Consider the following 7,989-nt stretch of genomic DNA (forward strand, 5'->3'; position numbering starts at 1 on the left):
TGCCACTGAGCTGAAGAAGCTGGAACTGGAATGCACTGGGCCAACGAAGCTGGAACTGGAGTGTGCTGGGCTGAAAGAGGAGGAGCTGGAGCACCGCTGGGCCCAAGAAGCTGGAACTGGAGTGCAGTGGGCCGAAATTGCTAGCACCAAGTCAGCAGGAGCCTGCGCACAGGCCAAGCCAAAGCAGCTGGAGCCAGGGGGAAGATGGGCGGTCAAGCCGAAGGAGCAGGGGGCAGGTCATGGTCTTGCCAAAAGAGGTGGGGCCGTGGCACAGTGGAGCTGGGGAAGCTGAGTCCGCGACTTGGTCCAGCTGGAGCAGCTGGGACTGTGGCATAGTGGGGCCTGAGCTGCCGCTGCCTCTGGTGTGGAGGTGCAGGGCCACTGTTGGTCGGCCCAGGCACCTGAGGGCCGCTGCCTGTGGGGGTGGAGCTCTGTCATGCTGCCCCTGCTGGTCAGACCCGGGAGCCTGGGGGCCACTGCCCCTGGGGACTGGGCTGAGCTGAAGCGCCACTGTGCTGAAGCATTAGTTGGGCAGGCCAGGTGGGGGAGGGGTGCATACTTTTGCCTCCCCGATCTCAGAGGTTTCTTGCCTCACTGTGGCTCTCTGCTCTCCTGAGGGGCTAGCTTGTTGAAACTACCCTCACAACAGTTCCGCTCCCTCCATAGGGGGAACCCCTCAGGCTGTGAGGGGTCTTGGAGAGTACTGGTTTTCACGTGGCAAGCTGCCCTTCCCCCTCCTCTGAGAGCCACATGGTCTCAGTCTCTTGGTGGCAGTGCTTGGGGAAGGCAGGGAGCTCCTCTTAACTCCTTCCACTTACTCTGCAGATTCCAGCACCTCAGTTCTCGGATGTACAGCTGCCTGGGTGCCTCAGACATCCCCTGCATTGTGTGAATAGCTTCTCTTGGAATATAAATGTCCTTTTTGTTGTGTCTTAGAGGGGGAGAGTTCAATGGGGGAAGCTCACTCTGCCATGATGCTGATGTCACTGTGACCCTTTTAATATTATATAATGTCTTTCTTTGTCTCTTGTGACAATTTTTGACTTAAAATCTATTTCGTGTGATATAAATATAGTCACCCATGCTCTCTTTTGTTTTCCATTTACATAGAATATCCTTTTGCTTATAGCCTGTGTGTGTCTTTAAATCTAAAGTGTGTTTCTTGTAGACAGCCTATAGTTGGATCTTGTTTTTTAATCCACTCGACCACTCTATGTCTTTTGATTGGTGAGGTGAATCTATTTATATTTAAAGTAATTATTTCCATCCTATACATCTTGGGCCTGGCAGTAAGGCCCCCCCCAAGACAGTTGATGAAAAGAAGGGCTGTTCTGCTATCAACAAGGTAGTGACCAGAGAATACACCTCAACATTTACAAATGCGTCCATGAAATGAACTTCTATAAGTGTACCCCTTGATCACTCAAGGACACTTGGAAATTTGCTGCAAAGGGAATGGGAACTCCAAATGTGCACATTGACATTAGATTCAACACAACTGTCTGTGCCAAAGAAATAAAGAGTGTCCATATAATATCTATGTGCAGTTGTCCAGAAAATATAGTGAGTATAAAGATTCACCAAGCAAACTCTATGCATTGTTACCTATGTGCCTGTCATGACAGTAAAAAATCTACAGACAGTGAATAAAGATGAGAACTATCCACTAATTGTGAAATAAACTTGCAAAACTGTCACAAAACATAAGTAATCAAATAGAGAAGGATTTACTATTGTCATTTTGTTAATTGTTTTGTTTTTCTTATAGTTCTTTTGTCCTTCTTTTCCTCTCTTGCTGTCTTTCTTTGTGTTTCATTGATATTTTGTATTGATGTACTTTGCTTCCTTTCTTTTTTTTCTTTTGTGTAAGTTCTATTTTCCCATTTTCCTTGTGGTTTCCATTGGGCTTATACAAAATATCTTATAACAGTCTACTTTAAGATGGTAACAATCTCAATCACATACAAAAACTACATGTTTATTTCTCTCCAGACACATACATTTTATAATATTGATTTCACAATTTACATTTATGTATATTGTGTATCCATTAATAACTTTTTTACTATGGTTATTTTTAATACTTTTATATTTTAATTTTTATATCAAAATTCAAAGTGATTTACCCACTACCATTACAATAATACAATATTCTGCATTTGTTATGTATTTACCCTTATCGGTGAGTGTTAAACTTTCTTAAACAATTTTGTTGCTCTTTAGCATCCTTTCTTTCCATCTTGAAGAATTCTCTTTATCATTTCTTGTAAGGCAGGTCTAGTGGTGAACTCCTTCAGCTTTTATTTGTCTAGGAAAGTCTTTATTTCTCCTTCATTTTTGAAGGGCAGTTCTACCAGATATAGTATTCTTGGCAGCCATATTTTTTTCTTTCAACTGTTATGATATATCATCTCTTTTTTTTCTGGCCTACAAAGTTCCTGCTGGAAAATCTGGTAATAGTCTTATGGGGCTTCCCTTGTACGTGATGAGTTGCGTTTCTCTTGCTCCTTTCAAAATTATCTTAGTATCTAAGTCTTGAAATTTGGATTATGTGTCTCAGTGTGGATTTATTTGGTTTCATATTATTTGGGATATTTTTTGCTTCCCAGATCTGGATGTCCATTTCCTTTCTGAGATTTGGAGAATTTTCAGCCATTATTTATTTGAATAATCTCTCTGGTGCTTTCTCTCTCTCATTTGCGCTTCTAGGACTTCCATAATGTGTATATTTATTGACTTGCTCTTGACCCAAAAGTACCTTAGGCTTTCTACATTCTTTTTCATTCGTTTTTTCCTCCTCTGACTGAATAATTACCAATGATATGTCTTCTAGTTTGCTGATCCTTTCTCCTGCTGGATCTAGTGAATATCTTTAGTGGTTTTTTTCAGTTTAGTTATTGTGTTCTTCAGCTCCATAATTTCTATTTGGTAATTTTTAAAAGTTTTTTCTTGTTGAACTTTTCACTTTGGTCATGCATTGTTCTCCTGACCTTGGTGAACATTTTTATGATGACTATTTTGATTCTCTGTCGGATAAATCATATATTTCTGTTTCTTTAAAGTCAGTTTCTGGATATTTTTTTCTATTTCTTTGTTTGGGAAATATTTCCCTGGTTTCTTCTCTTTCCTTGACTCTGTGTTGTCTGTATATTAGACAAAATAGCCACTTCTCCTAGTCTTCAAGGATAGGCCTCCTACTGAAGACCCTCATCAAGCAGCTCAGCCAGAAGTTCTGGTGGACTCTAAAACATTTGTGATAGCCTAACCAACTTTCTTTGTTCTTATCAGCCTCCAGGCATCTAGAGTATGACTGGTCTTGTTAGCTAGCACTGTGAGACAAGCAAGACTGGAGCTAATTCCTCAGGCAGGCCCCAGATAAGTTAGATTGTTGGACATATGGTACACTTCTTTCCGTCACCTGAAGAAGCTGGTAGCTACAATTTTTTATCTGTTCACTCTGTGCTGAGCGACAGGGAGTGGCTCTGGTAATCAGCAGTCCAAACCTCCTTCTCTTCTTACTGACCCCAGGATGATTAGAGTATGCTGAGTCCCATCAGCACTCTGAGATTGGCTAGACAGAAGCCAGTCCTCTGGGTAGTCCCCAGAAATTTTGGGATGTTGGCCACACAGTGTACCTCTTTCCCTCCTCAGAGGGAAGTTGGGGGCTGGAGTTTTTTGGTCCACTTGCTCTGTGTTGAGCTTTGGAGTGGCTATGGGAACTGACATTCTGAATTGCTATTTCTGTTCTCACTGTCCACAGTTGGCTAGAGTATGCTGTGTCTCATGTCCTGTCATCACTCTGGGTAGCCCCCAGAAAAGTTGAGGCATTAGATGTGTGGTGCACCTCTATCCCGCCTCAGGGAAAAATTGGGATCTGGGTTCTTTCAACTGCTATCTCTGTGCTTAGCTGAGAAGAATGGCTATGGTTACTGCCAACCTGAATTGCTGTCTCTGTTCTCACTAGTCCCAAGCAGCTAGATTATGCCATGTCCCATGTTCCCTCAGTGTTCCAAGACAGGCTAGACAGAAACTAGTCCTCTGGGTAACCCCTGGAAATATTGGGGAATTGGATATGCAATGTATCTCTTTTCTTCTCCACAGAGAACCTGGGATCTGGAATTTTTCAACTGCTAGCTGAACAAGCAGCAAGGAGGAGGAGCTAAGGCTACCACCAGCCTGAATTGCCATCTCTGTTCTCACTGGCATCAGGCAGCTAGAATATGCCATATCCCATCAGCCCTCCAAGAGAAGCTAGACAGAAGCTAGTCCTCTGGGTAGCCCACAGAAACTTTGGGGCATTGGACACATGGTGCACCTCTTTTCCTCCCCAGGGAGAAGCTGGGAGTTGGGGAGTATTGTCCCAATCATATGGTGTTGCTCTGAGGGTAGAAATTATGGCAAGAAGGTATCTCAAATATCCCTACTAAGTTTGATATGGCTGGTTTCACACTCACTTTGGGTGCAGGAGCTTCTTTATCAATTTCTAAGCTTATTTTTTGTTGTTGTTGAAGAAAATTGGTCCTGAGCTAACATCTGTGCCCATCTTCATCTATTTTTGTATGTGGGTTGCCACCACAGCATGGCTTGGTGAGTGGTGTAGGTCCATGCCCAGGATCTGAACCTGCAAACCTGGGCCCCTGAGGCAGATCATGTGGAACTTAACCACTACACCACCAGGCTGGCCCCTCTAAACTTTTCATAGAGGAACTCTATCCACAAATTGTTGTTGAATCAGTGTGTTCATGGTGAAAGTAGGGTCCAGGGCTTCCTATTCTGCCATCTTGCTGACCACCCCGGAGACTTTTTGTGTGTGTGTGTGTGAGCAAGCTTAGCCCTGAGCTAACATCTGTTGCCAATCCTCCTCTTTTTGCTGAGGAAGATGGGCCCTGTTAGCCCAGGGCCCATCTTCCTCTACTTTCTGTGGGACACTGCCAAAGCATGGATTGATATGCAGTGAGTAGGTCCGTGCCCAGGATCCAAATCTGCAAACCCCGGGCTGCCAAAGTAGAGCACTTGAACTTAATTAACCACTAGACCACCAGGCTGGCCCCCCTGAGCCATTTCTAAGAGTAAATTTCCTAACAACACATTCTCTTTTTTCACCTATTTGTGAATGCATCCACTTTCCTTTCATTTCTGAAAATTTCTGATGGTTTCTTCAGATACAGAATTTATCATTTCCAGTTCCTTTGTTTCATTACTTGAAAAATTCTGTGCCACTTCCTCCTGGCCTCCATAATTTCAGATGAGAAATCTGCTAACATTTGAATTGGTGTAACCCTATAAGGATTGTATCATTTCACTCTTGCTCTAAAGATTTTTTGTTTTTCAGAAGATAAGTATGATTTGTCTTGGCATGTATTTGTTTGAGTTTATCTTGTTTTAGGATTTGCTCAACTTTTTGAATCAGTAGGTTTATGTCTTTCTTCAAAGTTTGGAACCTTTCAGCCATTATTTCTTGGAATATTCTGTCTCTCCTCTATTTCTGTCACTTCAATGATACCACTGTTGGATATTTTGTTATTGTCCCATAGGTCTCTGAGGCTCTGCTATTTCTTTGGGTCTATTTTTTTTCTCCATTGTTTTGACTGGGTAAATTATATTTGTCTGTCCTCAACTCCACTGATTCTATCCTCTTTCATCTCCTCTCTACTACTGAGCCCATCTAGTGTTTTTTTCATTTCTATTTTTTGGTTCTATAATTTCCATTTGCTATTTTTTAATATCACCAGTTTCTTTGCTGTGATTTTATATTTTTTGAAGAGAATTTGTAGTTGTTGAGACATTTTTTATGATGGATGCTTTAAAATCCTTGTCAGCTAGTTCTAACACCTGACTCATCTTGGTATTGGCATCTGTTTATTGTCTTTTCTCATTCAAGTTGTGATTTTCCTGGTTCTTGATATGACAGATGACTTCCAATTGTAACCTGGAAATTTTGGTTATTCTTTTAGGAGATTTTGGATCCTATTGAAATCTTCTTTTTTTCTATTTTACTTTTTTTAGGAGGCAGTCACCCTGTTTAAGTTTAGCACAGAAGTCTTATCCTACTTTTTTGGGTTGTGGTTCCAATAAAAATTTAATTTTAAGAGATTTTCTCGTGGCAAGATTCCCTTGTAGGTGCTTCTAAGTATTCCTGTTGTCTCATGGTGGGGGAGGGAAGTCTCAGGCTCATGGGGATAAAGAAGTTTCCCAGGCCTTGCACTTGCTATAGTGGGAACCCCCTCACCAATGTCACCCTGCCAGGTAGTGACTCTCAGTGGGGAAGAGAAGTCTCTCAGCAGAGAAGGGGAATATTTTCCCTAACCACTTGTAGTCAGTGGAGCTTCCAGTTGATTCTCCCTTGCCAGTGGTGCTAGGATCACCTGGTGTTGTCAGTGGGACTGTTGATAAAGGAAAAGAAAGAGCTTGGGCCACTTATGTTGTTAGATTGGTGATAGGGAAAAACAGACATGGCTTGCCTTCTGTTAGGTAAAGGGGCCTTTAAGATGCCCTTCAGTTTGATACATCTTCAAGTCCTGGGGTTCCAAATCAGCTCACCTTCCTCTTTACACCTTTCAATGTACCACTTTGATTGTTTCCTGCATTACTTTTAGTTTTATAGTTGTTATTATCAGAGAGGTGCAGGGAGATATGAACCTATGCTATCTGGTCTGGACCTGTACTCCCCACAGTTGTGTTTTTGAAAGATTATTCTGGCTGCAGTAAAATTTCCAGATGGAGGCTGAAAATTCTGAGCTATATCATTAATTTTTATCCATCATTTGAAAAATGGGATATGTGTGTAATGGAATTGCTCCTACAGCCTATGAATGCTATTCACAGGTGAATCTATTGCAATTTTAAGACCTGATAAAGGCTCTTTCTTAGTAGCCCAAAGTACTTGGATAAAAAGAGCATTTCCATCACTTTTTTTACTAACTGGAGTTGTTTGGTATATTAATAAAACAATACATCCTATGTCTTTTAAAATCTTTTTAATTTTTTTTTAATATTTAAGACTTTTCTGTCATACTGTCTTCTGACCTCTCCTTCTACTACCTGAAATGTGAGACATTTAATATAATTATAATAAACAGACATCATCCCAAACACATTCCTCAGTAGTCTCCATCACTAGATAATTGCTGTTTTACACCCCACATCACACCCACACAATGCATCCTATACTTCAGACACATCAAATATGTTCTTCTCTGGTTGTATCATACTTCTTAAAATCTGTATTAGTCAGAGTTCTCCAGAGAAACAGAATGAATAAGAGAGAGAGATAGATTTATTATAAGGAGTTGGTTTATGTGATTATTGAGGCTGACAAGTCCCAAAATCTAGAGTTGGCAAACCGCAGACCCATGAGAGACAATGGTGCAATTGCAGTTGGAGTCTGAAGGCCTGAAAACCAAGAAAGCTGATGGTGTAGTTCCAGTCCAAAGGCTGGCAGGTTCAAGATCCAGGAAGATCTCATGTTTTAGTTCAAGTCCAAAGGTAGGAATAAACCAATTTCCCAGCTCAAAGGCAGTCTGACATGATGAGTTCCCTCTTACTCACATGGGTAACAGTCTTTTTGTTTTATTCAGGCATTGAACTAATTGGAGAGGGCAATCTGCTTTACTCAGTCTACCAATTCAAATATTAATCTCATTCTGAAACACTCACACAGACGCACCCAGAATAATGTTTGACCAAATGTCTGGGCATCGCATGGGCCAATCAATTGATATAAAATTAACCACCACAATATTTTTATCAGGTATAGAGTCAAATGTTATCTATCTTATTTTTTAAATTTATTAAATACCTATTATATGCCAAATGTTTTACATGTATTAATAAATCTGACTCTTATGCTAAGCTAATAAGGTGGGTATTTTCATTATTCTTATTTTTATAGGAAGTTACTTGTTCACTCTCTGGGTTCCTACAACACTTTATTTGAGGATTTTATCATACTGTACTGTAATTATTTAAATTGTTCCCTCACTAAACAAA

The 7,989-nt window shown here is 41.0% G+C and overlaps 1 pseudogene; it reads left to right on the forward strand.

The window, feature by feature from the left end:
- The first annotated feature begins 239 nt into the window (after positions 1 to 239).
- On the forward strand, positions 240 to 1,681 carry LOC147911876 (large ribosomal subunit protein eL31 pseudogene; annotated as a pseudogene).
- The last annotated feature ends 6,308 nt before the right edge of the window (positions 1,682 to 7,989 follow it).

The sequence above is a fragment of the Ceratotherium simum genome, chromosome X, assembly GCF_057802395.1.
Source record: "Ceratotherium simum simum isolate JZ-2026a chromosome X, ASM5780239v1, whole genome shotgun sequence".
Lineage (NCBI taxonomy): Eukaryota > Metazoa > Chordata > Mammalia > Perissodactyla > Rhinocerotidae > Ceratotherium > Ceratotherium simum.